Genomic DNA, 12,224 nt, shown 5'->3' with positions numbered 1-12,224 from the left:
ACAGACAAAAAGCTACCCAAAGAAGCTAGAAAGGCTAGTCTTTTTCGAAACATCCCTTAGTAGCAAGAAAGACAACTCACTCTAGACCATATCAATATTCCAATAAAATTGCTTAAACAAATATCTAATTTGTAGACAGGAATTTGTCCTAATGCCAAAAAAAAACCTGCTATAAAAAACTGCAGGATCTATTCATCTTTATCAGCCCTAACTTACAAATCTGAGAGAAGGGGCAGCTGAAAGCAGTGCTTTATTTCTCAACTTTTTTGTTAGCAAGTATACCTAAAGGCTCCATTACAGTGGATTTGTTTTTATAAGAATCACACAGAACACCAGCGTGACAGTTTCTTAAACAAACTGTTTGCAAATCACTTTAAAACTTTACAAAAAAAGTCGCAAAAGGATACCACACGTACAAAGTAGAAGAATGACTATGGCCAGTGAGATATCACCAGGAGGAAAGAGAGAGAAAGAAGAATATTCTACACATCCAGATGCCCAATTTTACCACCCAGAGCTCCAGGAAGCCCAGTATTACACTTCGGTATCGCGGTTGCATGAAACGTTACAAGTGCAATCAAGAGCAAGAAGCCTTCTGGTCTGTGACTAGCTGCCCCATTCAGGACTTCACACCAATGGCATCGAGCAATTACAGGTGAGGCTGAAAAAAAAAGTCTTTATGAAAAGTTATGGATGATCAGTGTGTCAGTGAGCTATATTTGAAATCCATCAGCTCTTGATGGCTAATTTTGTACTACATGAGTAAAGCAAGTTCTAATAACTCACTTGGGACTTCACTCCAGTACTTACAAGCTACGTGCTTTTCATATTCATAAAACAAAACTAATTGCCTTTCATGGATGAAATGTTCTAAGAATTTTTAATCCACGTCAGCTGCAAAGTCTAAAAATCCATCCCCATATATTTAAAACTCCCCCTCCCACCCACTCACTTGTAACACGTTGTTTGCTGCAAACAAACTATAAGGCAAAGATAATCCATCAGGCTCCTACATTAGTATTCTTTTTTTTTTTTTTTTTAAACAGGTTACTCCTAAAGTCAATTGCCTGCATTCTCACATGCTCAAAATAAACGGAAAACACTAATTACATTTGGTGAAGGGAAAAAAAGGCAAAATCTGTCATTCCTACAGAGAAAGCAGTTGCAAGAACAAGTTTACTCTTTAACTGCAGCACGCTACAGCCTATTTTTAAGTAAATATTCATACAATATAATTAAAATGTGTCATCAATGGAACTAAACAAATCTTGCACTAGGATTATTTCATGCTAATGCTCCCTCACCCAGCACTCCTAATTGTCTACAACCATGAAAGTGAGAGCTCAGTACCCTCTGGAAAACTCCAATTAACCCACAAGTAGAAGAGAACAAGACCGTGAGAAGTCAGCAGCTTTTGAGATCCGACAGTTCATGTTTTCCAGTGTGAGATGCCTCAGGTTGCTCTTCAGTTTTGCAGCCTTCCTTCACACTGCTCTAACAGATGACAGTAGGCCTGTAAAAGAGGCAACTAGCTCCTATCCCATTCATATTCTCCTGTATCTAGATGGCTTGAAAATCAGTGACTGGAATATGCTAAGTCTTTCACTGCAGGAATTGGGGGAAGCTGGATGAAGCGCTCTCACATAACAGCAATAACTTTTGCCAGTGCTGCTGTCATTGAAAGCACTCAGTTGCCAGCTGCCTGTTTCAACAAGCCAAGCTAGCTATTCCTGCTAAAGCTTAAAGGCTGAACATTTCCAAGTGATCTCCTCAGGAAACCTGAGTATAAATCAGGCAACAATAATAACAAGATACGTGTGTGCAGTTCCATCTTGAATGGGCAGAGATATGTGGATTCTTGGTCTTTAACAACCCCATAAAAATTCAACTCCACTTCCACAACCCTGGTTCTCATGTGTCACTGCTGCAGACAAACCTGAAAAGACTGATAAATAGAAAATGTAAATACCAGAAGTTTGGATCAAGTATGCAAATGCCTGTTTCTGAGATTATCATTTTACTTTTCCATAAGTCCTCATTCATCCACTTGCATAATCTAGTCATATCGCTTAGTAAATTCTTTAAGCCAGGAACTGTCTCAATACATTTTATGTTCCACTGTAATAGCATGTATTATATTATACAATACTGTAGTACTGTAAAATTAAAAACAATGTAAATGTATCAGAGGATTGCAGCACACTTTTAGAAAACAACTCTATTCATCCTTGGACAGCTGAAAATTCTAACTAGAACGCAGATTTTGAGCATGCCATACAAGCAGTTTGGCTTATTTACTATTTGCAACAGGGAAGTATATCCTAGCAAATGAAAAGGCTAAACTAGTATATCCTGAAAGCTCCAGATTACAGATGGGAAGATAACTTTCCAAGTATGAAGGCATACACTCTTCTGGAATCCCCAGAGAAACAGCTCTCCGATCTCTGCTGCTTACAGCTTGTTAATACAGTAACACAGGAAAAGTTTCTGGTTACTGAATAACAATATGAAACCTACCAAAACCTTCTCGGCAGTATGGCACTGATAAGGAACACTGTTAGCGTTACTGCTTCCTTTTGGGAAAGCAATGAGTATCAGCAAAGGCCTGGCCTAGTTCACTGGGTGATTAGCTGAATGATTGAGCTTTACTACCTATTAAGGTTAAGCTATCTTGGGTGTTCCCATACATTTCTGGGTGAATCAAGACTTTCTCAACCTCTTTGGGTGCCCTGCGCACATTCTTTCCTTTAGTCGAGAAGCAGCTTCCTAAGCAACCAACCACAATATAATGATGCCTTATATGAAAGAGGGCCCTTTAGAGGTGTAAAGTTTGCTTGAATGAGACCGTACCATCTCAGGTCTCTCTCCCAGTGGTCATCAATGGCCTGGAGACGACCGTGCAAGCCAGCATGTAAACTATGGCTTCATGCACGCACAGCCACCACTTTAAGAGATGCTACACATTAAATATCTCATTAGCTGCCAATACCCTTTAAGGAACCTGGCTGGAAGAGGGATTTTTCACTACTTACTGGCTATGCCAAGTCATTGGCATAGATAGGGATTGTGAAGGCAGTTTTAATTATAGTAGCTAAAACACACACATGATCAAGCTGCAATGTCAGAAAACCACCAGAACTGAACACTGACCCATTTGGGTTGTTTGCTGAACTTTAATCACTTTCCAAGTCTGACAGCTGCTCAAACTTAATTGCTCATTACGCTTGTAAATAAAAACTGATCTCACTCTCTGATTAGCCAGCCATCTTATAGTTGCCATAACAACTTCTTGTCTAATAAATGATTTCAGATTTACCATTATTTGTACTAGCAGAAAATTTCACAAAGGTCTGAGATCGCTCTTTTCACTAAAATACCCTTCTAATTAGAAGAACGGAAAATCAGTACAGAAAGGGCAGCTCAAAAATAATGAAAAAACAAGCTATTTATTACAACAGCTTGAACAAGAGATAAGGGTACCCCAAAATCAAATATATACTGGATTCTGCTTAACCCCTAACTTTCGTTAGCAATCCTCTTATTACCATACCTTTACCACAGAACAATTGCTCAGGAAAATATTAGAGAATGTTCAGGGAATAACTAGTCCTGATGGGGAGACTGATTCCAAGATTCACTATAAACAAAATATTCCAGTAGAGTTGACATTGTGATTTTCTCCCCTAATCTTAAATTGACAACCAACTGACTGATTAAGTTCCTTAACTCTCAGCTACTGATCAGTGAGCGCTTTTTCAGGAACACTGAGGAATAAAGACTCTGGACAGCTTCATACATGAGAGGGAAAAGAGTTTGTATTGAGCCCAACAGATGTTCATAGTACCAAATTCATTCATCTCTTCTGCTGCTATGTAAGATTTCCTAAAACAAACACTTGGACTAAGATTTACCTGCTTGATTTCAGTCCAAAAGGAACTGACTTAGTAGCTCTTACGAAATGAACATGGGGGATGAAAGACGTTTTGGAAGGATGAGTTACAATATATTATCTCACTTTTGGATCACCTCCGTCAAAAACTTAATGCAGCTGAAAGCTTCAGGCTTGACTTTTTGGACAGGATCGCTAATTAAAGCCTTACAGATGTCTGAAAAAAAAAATCTGTATTTCAAAAATTATTTGGTTGTCACAGCGTAAATAAAATGCCTCCACGCTCAGCTACAGATGTATCTGTTAGTCTGAAAAGGCAAAGTGATTGGGAGCTATGAAATACTGCTAGTCTATAGGGCTAGTACAGCGCAAAGACCTTCCAAAATTTGCTGGCAAAGCTGCTGAAGCTTGCAATTTCTTTAATCTGTCAAGGTAACTTTTTGTTTGTATAGGCAAGAAGGGATGTCCTTTTCCTTCCAAAAGGAAAATAAACACACAAGCTATTTTGAGCTAAATTGAGACAAAACTGTAGTTAAAAGAAAAAAAAAAGTCAGGAAATACCAGATTTTTAAAAGTGACTTTTTTTTGCATTTACTCAAGCATGCAAGGAGTGCGAATTCTTTGTTATGTTTGTCAAATAGAAAGCTTGTCACGCTTCTCACAGCAGATGCATCCCATGAAAACAGAGGGGATGCAACACACCCAAGTTAACAACATCCTAAACATTCATCATCCTCGGGATGTAACAAAGTCCTTCTTGCTTTGACAATAAGACATTGATGCTCTGCAAAGTTCCTGGGGTTCAAACACAGTCGGTAACACCACTACATGCCTTCATTTTGTGTACTGCTTCTTTGGTCTGAATTTGAACAGAGAATTTCTTCTCAAAGTATTCTAACTCCAAACGCTTCTGAGAACCATCTGGGGAACAGGCTGACTTGCTCTCAGAGAATAAGCTGGCTTACATATTAACCAAACTATACAGCAGGTTTCTCCCGAATGTCTTAGCATTTCTGAGTCTTCTGATGCTTGTAAATCTCAGAGCTGAGCTGGCAGAGGGTTTCTGTCGGCCGGGCGATACAGCAGCACTGGGAAGGAGTCTATACACAGACATGCATTGAATTACCCACAGACAGGGTGCGTGCGGAGATAGATTTTTTTCTTCTCTAATCCTTGATTCTGAAATCAGTTACTACATTATGGGAACAATCACATCACTTTGGCTGGCACAGAACAAACACAGAGAGTATATTTAGATTTAAAGACACTGCTTTCAATAATAGACTGGCTGCATTTATTTGCATCTCCCCTTCTGGAGCAACTGAAAGGGTACTTATAAATTGGAAGATCCGGTTCCATGAGCAACGTAAAGACAGGTTTACCTGCAGCACACCAGCTTCTCCTAAGGGAAGAGGGATTTGGATGTAGGAAAGCCTTTAGACCAGTGTCTTTTGTGTTCAAGAATCACCAGTGGACAAGAGCCCTTTCCAAGTGAGGATAACAAACGAGCAAAACAATCAGGGAGAATTGTCAGCAGAATGACTAAGCAAATGGAGGAGATAAGGCTTCTGAGATAGGACTTTATTCTTCCTCAAATTCAGCAACAAGTTTGTTCTATGTAGAAAACCAGTACTCCCCCAGACAGATGCAAATAAGAAAATGGAAAACTAGTTCTGGATGATCTGTGCAGACTCATCATAGCAGAAATAATAATAATAATAATAATAATGATAACAATAAAACAGTATTATTCAGACTGGCCTTTAAGTTCATTTCCTAAATATTCAGGGTTTTTCTCCCCTGTGTGTTTTCCAAATGTTTATGCTTCTTATCAGCTGCACATTGCACAGATTGTGAAACCAAAACACAGAGTGCGAAGTGATTTACCCAGAGTCAAATATTAAATACCGGACAAGGAACAAGTACTCCAGGACACCTCTAAAAAGCACCAAGTATGCAGATACTGTGCAGTGTTCTTCCCCATGTCAGACCATGTCACAGAAATTTCTGCAAAAACTCATTTATTTTGTTCCTTCACTGACCATTTTACAGATATTTCACCACTGAGGATACTATCAAACACACTGATCACCTTCAAAGACTGCTTAATTAAAAACCCAAGCCAGTTTTAAGAAATCAAAGCAAAGTTTAACTAGTTTAAAAGTGTTCTTAATTCAGCTAAGGAAAACATACAATACTTCTCCTTGTTTCCTTTCTGCGCAAATAAATTGTTTTGGATGGAAGAAGAAATCAGTTGGAAAGGTGTATGGGGCTTTTCCTTTAGTTATTTAGCATATTTTAAATATAAGGCTTAAAAATCTGCAGAGTACCTGAACAGAGCAGTATCAAACTGGGAACCAGCTGTCCCCACATCGCAACTTGGTACATATAGATTTATATTAGAAGCATACGGAATACACATTTAAGCATACTGTGCTGGAGGAGATAAAACTGCATTACTCAAAAATACATGCTCTAATACCTTCATGAACTACAATCTGCTTTTGTGCCTATAAAATAAATCCTGTCTTAGGAACCCAGTATTAAATGGTATTATACTAATTATCCAGCTTTGAACATATATGTAGTTCCCCCAAGTTGCTAGATTCATGACTCAGTATTTATTTGCTCCTTTAAAAGCAAAGATATCCATTTTTGTATTTCATGGAAATTGTCTTTACAACATAATCCATTATCATCAAATGAAAGCAGATCCAAATAATCTTATAAAACTAAAAGCATTTATCGAAGCGTCTTTTGCATGACTAGTACAATTCTGTATGAACACTGGAGGGCTGAATTTTAATGACTGACCAGGAGGTAGGAGAGTATTTTAGAAACTTCCAGGAGAATACTTTCTCTGCCCTCTTCACTGTGGGCAAAGACAATGTTCATCTTTTTGATATAGCATATGCTGTGGACCTCTGATAGTAAGACAAGTTATTACTATACTGTACTAGAAAACCTATCTTAAGAACAGGGCACAATACTTTGGTGGTTCTGTGTAAGAGCAACAATCCTCCTTAGGACTTTCTATTTTATTACAATGGAATTCACAAAAAGAGAGATGATTCGGACCCCAACAGCATGGTGCAAACATTTAATTCTCATCGGTACCTGATCCTAAGGTGATAGTGTGCTATTTGAATGCTGAGTTCTGCTCTTGGGAAAAGGGTTTTCCTTTAAAAAATATTTTACTTACAAGCACAGTAGAGTTGCAGACTTCCTCTAAAAAGAATTCAAGCAAATTGTATATGTGGAGAAGAAAGCATGGGTTAATTCCTCCTACAGGATTACAATGCACTGTTTATCATAATACATTTCTCTATTCCTGCATGGAGTTATTTATTTATTTATTTATTTAGGGACTACTTTTATTTTAAGTCTCATGAAAATCTTAAGATATAGGAAACCTGAAGAAAAGTTAAGTATTTCTTATGAAGAAAGGAAAATAAAAAGGTGTTTATAAACCCCCAAGCTATGCCAGTTTCTCATTTCAAAAAAAAGAGAGTGGAAAACAAAACAGCAGCTCTGGAAACAGACTCTTTGCACCATATTTATTATCAATTTAACAGCCTTGAATGGAAACTGCAAGTGCTTTGATAAAAATCAATTGAAAAGCTGTCTGCTTCGCTGTTGCTTCAATAAAGTGCCTCTGTGTCCTTCACTGAAACCCTAAGCCTCCTTAAACAATATTCCTTATTAAATCACAGTGCTGCGTCTCCTCTGAACAAAGCTTCCAAGGCACGTGCCCAATCCTGCATCCCGTATGCAAAGCTCTCTTCATCCACAGGAACCAAGGATGTAAACCAGCATCTTCTGATCAACACCCCCATCCCCAATGATGCAGGACACTGAGAAGAGCCACTTAATTTCTACTATATAGTTAAAAAGTAATTTTTAGGTTCCTGTGCATTTAACTCAAGTGTTGGATCTCTCTTCCTGGAAGCCTTTGGCTCAAACAGACTTAAGACTGCAATAAAAAAGGCTGACTTCAGCAATTCGCATGACAGCCCTTACCAGAGCCATTACCACAACTAGACGCGAGTGTTTTCTGTCTGCCTACCTGCAAGGAGCCCATTTCACACACCGCTGCTTGACCTCAGCCCTTCACACCTGAGGGAGCTGAGGGGGGAAAGCAGCAAGACTTGGTTTGGATTCAAACAAATAAAAACTCTCCTGAAGTGTTTGCAAAGTCTCCAGAGTAAAAAAGTACTACAAATTTTAACTGGTTTTACTGTTTCCTCATGTGTAAGCCATATAGCATATATCAAATAAGCAGCATGAACAAAAAAAGTCACCAGTACTCCACATTCTCGAAATTCAATCAGTTTGAATCATCTGAGATGTTTTTGCTAACCTGTGGTAAGGATATTTGTTCTAATAACCTTGAATAGAGTGGTGACACTTTAAAGATGGCTCCCTTGAACAAGAAAGATAAAAATGCAATTTACAGTGGGACACTGAATCTCAAGGCAAATTCTTGCTACTGTCAGTTGTGGCTTTTTCCGCAAGCCAGTCTACCTCCAGATACCAAGCACTTTGTCTTCACTGTTTTACTACACATCTTCCTGTATTCCCCCTGCTCCCAGGTCAGGAGCGTTCTTCAAAACAGTCTTCCTCTAAGAATCTAGTCTACCTGCACTCATACAAATTTACAGTATTAACTGAGAAAAATAAATTAAATAATTCAGTCATAAGACCTGGCCCAACTCCCAGCACCACAAAGAATCCTAAATAGACATGTCAGCCCTAACACTGTCCCAGTAACCCGAGGCATCCAGTTCCACCCCTCGGATTCTTTCCAGCTTTCTCAGAAATCCTGGGTCCGGGGCTGGCGGTAAGGCCATCCCTCAACCATCTGAGCTGGGCTCAGCCAGAGGAATGCGATACAAGATGCAAGTGAAAACTCCGGTGCCCTTTTGGGGTCCACATCTGGCAACACAGGCTGCTGCTGGGGTCACGGGAAGCCGGGCCCTGGTTAAAAGCATGCCACTTGCCAGAAGCAGCAGCTGCCACGGTCCGCACAAAAACCCTGCCCCATGATCTTCACAAGAAGGCCTATTAGAAAGCATTGACAACTGACAAAAGCAACATTATGAAGCGGTGAAGGGACTATGAAGACTTCTTCTAAGTCTGATGGGATGCTGAAAAGCATCATTTACCCATTAAGTCTGTGAGAAGCAATGGATTCTGCTACATAACCCTGAACGAGCTTCTTAGCCTATATGTAAAATGGTGCTATTACCTTGCTTCACTGCAACCTCCAGGTATAAAAAGCAAAACATTTTTTAAATAAATTCAGGAAGCTCCTAGGCACACTGCAACAGCTGACTGACTACCTTCCATGTAAAACCCTGTTGAAAACCACCCACTCAAATCTGGAGACAACATTTCTAGAGAAGAAAAGACAGTTCAGTGCCCACAGGTCAATCAAAGTATTAAAAACAAATTAAGGGAGGTTTGTAATTAGTACCAATGGTGAAGTTTTATATTTTCTGTTATGTGACTACTGGAAACTAAACAGAGGCTACCAAACAAGCCACTTGCCAAAAGATCAGGTAGCTTTCACACATGAGGAACCTTGCTCCCATTTAAACCGGCACTTTAGATGCAAGAGACTCTATCCATCTCCATTACAAATCCTCTGAGCTCATCCTAGCATTACTTTCCCACATTAAGCAAAAGAGTTAACATAAAAAGCCTGCTAGCTTCAGACATTATCCAGATGAAGAGAAGGAGGAAGAGAGAAAATCCCTTGTATTATCACTCTCAGCTTTCCCAAAACCTTTTCTGACATCTTTCTTCTTTCAGACCTGGCATTTGTCTGAAGACATTGTCTAGCCCTAATTAAATCTTTATGTGAACCACTGCTACTTCCTGGCAGAGACCATGCATTCTTGGTGTGCTGATGGACCTACATAATTTTCTGCACTTCTCCCTTATGGTGAGTGTTAGGCCTTGCTTGAAAACATCACAACTGTGTTCAACACAATATGTTTAAACAGAAATATGAAATTATTCAGTTCCCTTTAAAGAATGAGGAGAAACATAAGTGAAAATTATATCCCACAAGCTCAATGAAAAAAAAAAAAAACTGTGGAAACACTGAGCAAATAGCGCTGTCTGAGAACAAGGCACGCTTTTGTTTTACTGTTGTCTCAGAAAGGCATAACTGGCAGTGATATAAGAAGCAGCAAAATTTTTCCTCCAAAATAAAATCTGCAGCTACCTCTTCCCCTCCGTATGGAAAACATTCTTAAAGCACAACTGAATTTTGCATTATGGGAAGTCACATTATAAGCCCCCCATACACACCTAACCATATCTGATGAAGGTAGCTCCCTCAGAGCTTTGTGTTAGAAGTCTTTAAGTTGGCAGCTATTGCTCTTTCAAAGAGAACAAGGGGATGTAAGACCTATGCAAATCTTTAAACTTGCCAGTTAGAAAGGCAGAAAGCTAGAAAAGCAGATTTTATTGTTAAAACCCCCCAATAATTATGTCTTAAAGAGGCCCCTTTCAATCACTTACTGACGCTAAAAGAATCTGACATTAAATAGATTAGAAATTATTGCCTTCCCTAACAGTGCTTATTGTAGATCCCTTGTCCAAGCAGCAAAGCAGACAGCTGTCCTGGCAGATGTTATCAGATGGCCAAACACAACAAAGCAAATTCACTTTAAAATCATGTTTAACTTTCACAGTTCTTGTTATTATCCTGAAATTCTCAGCACTTCTCTTCCTAACCAAAAGAAATAAACACCCCAGATGGCTAAAGAAAAACAGCAAGATATACATATGCTCCATATAGCTTGATAAAGCAAGAGTCCAGCCATCTTCAAAGCACAGTGTGAGACGTACCCATTTAAGAGCCTTTTAGTTCTACAATGGGGTGTCTCTGCATGTGTGGGTGAGAAAACTACTATAAAAAAAAACTTTGGGGTTTTGAGGTCATGACCAGACGCTCTGCAAAATTTTTCCACTTTAATTTCCACAGACACAAGTCTTCCGTCAATCCATAAATTCATGTAGAATAGCTAGAGACTATACTTCACATAGCTATAGATTATGCTATATATAACCCCTGAATAAGGCATTAGAATTACTCTCCCTTAAGAAACAAATCAAGGCACAAAGAATTTAAGAGCATGGAGCATCTCTCACTGGAGAGGGATACTGGTACAAGTGCGTTCAACTGAACATCGCTTTGGCTTCTGGGAGCATGTGCCAAGGCCCCTGTGCTGCAGGAACCTGAGCCAGACTATTGTTCTTTCCCATTGAAATATGGGAGACCTTGTATTTCTTGGGGCCTAAGAGCAGAAAGCGGGAGGGAATGACAGCCCACTCAGCTGGGGGCAACTTATCAACCTCTGCAAAAGTAGAGTCTGGGCTTTTTCCTCTGGCCCCAGCTGTGACAGCCCAGACCGAAACCAGACTTGCCACAGATGAGAATAAATGTATGTGTAGGAGGGAGTGAGTAGACACAGCAACCCAGTAAGGGTTTGGCTAACTGTACAGTGGCAATATACTCAAAGTAATCTGCCTAATGTAACCAACTCATTAGCAAAATGACAATTCAAGCTCGGGGCTGAAGACTGAGCATGTGCTTATATCTCTAAATCACATCACCTTCCCTATGTTTGCACAGGTCCTTGGAGGTTTCAACACTTTGGGAACAAGGTGGCAGAGGCTGAACAACATAACTCTGTAACAAGGCACTCGTATGCAGGAAAAGGAGCTGGGGGAAGCACACAACTTTCCTTCATCCATCAACCATCTTGAAGTGAAGTAGCTCCTTCCTCATGGCAACCAGAACCTGCCCAAAGCCCAGAACCCTCAGCTAGCCCCCAAAACTGATAACCCCAGAACCCTCTGTCACCCACAGAGCCCTCCACTAACCCCCAGAGACACAGTCTAAGTCCCCAAGGACGCTCATGAAGCCCTAGAGCACCCACCCATCCTGAGGGTTTCCCACTACCTTCACAGACCCCACTAACCCCCAGATATCTGCCCTACCTCTGGAAACCCCCCACCTCCAGAGTCCCCTGTTAACACCCACAGGCCTCTCACTGCCTCCAGAGATCCCCATTAACCCCTACAGACCCCTCACTAGCTCCAGAGTCCCCTGTTGACCCCACAGATGTCCCACTGCCTCCAGAGACCCCTGTTAAGCCCCACAGAGGTCCCACTGTCCCCAGAGGCCCCCATTAACGCTCAGAGACCCTCCACTGCCTGCAGAGTCCCCCAATAACCCCCACAGCCCCCCACTGCCTTCAGCATCCCCTATTAACCCCCCAGCCCCCCCAACTGCCTCTAGAGACCCCCATTAACCCCC

The sequence above is a fragment of the Apteryx rowi genome, unplaced genomic scaffold, assembly GCF_003343035.1.
Source record: "Apteryx rowi isolate R43461 unplaced genomic scaffold, aptRow1 scaffold_6, whole genome shotgun sequence".
NCBI lineage: Eukaryota > Metazoa > Chordata > Aves > Apterygiformes > Apterygidae > Apteryx > Apteryx rowi.
Note: the sequence above shows the minus strand (reverse complement) of the source record.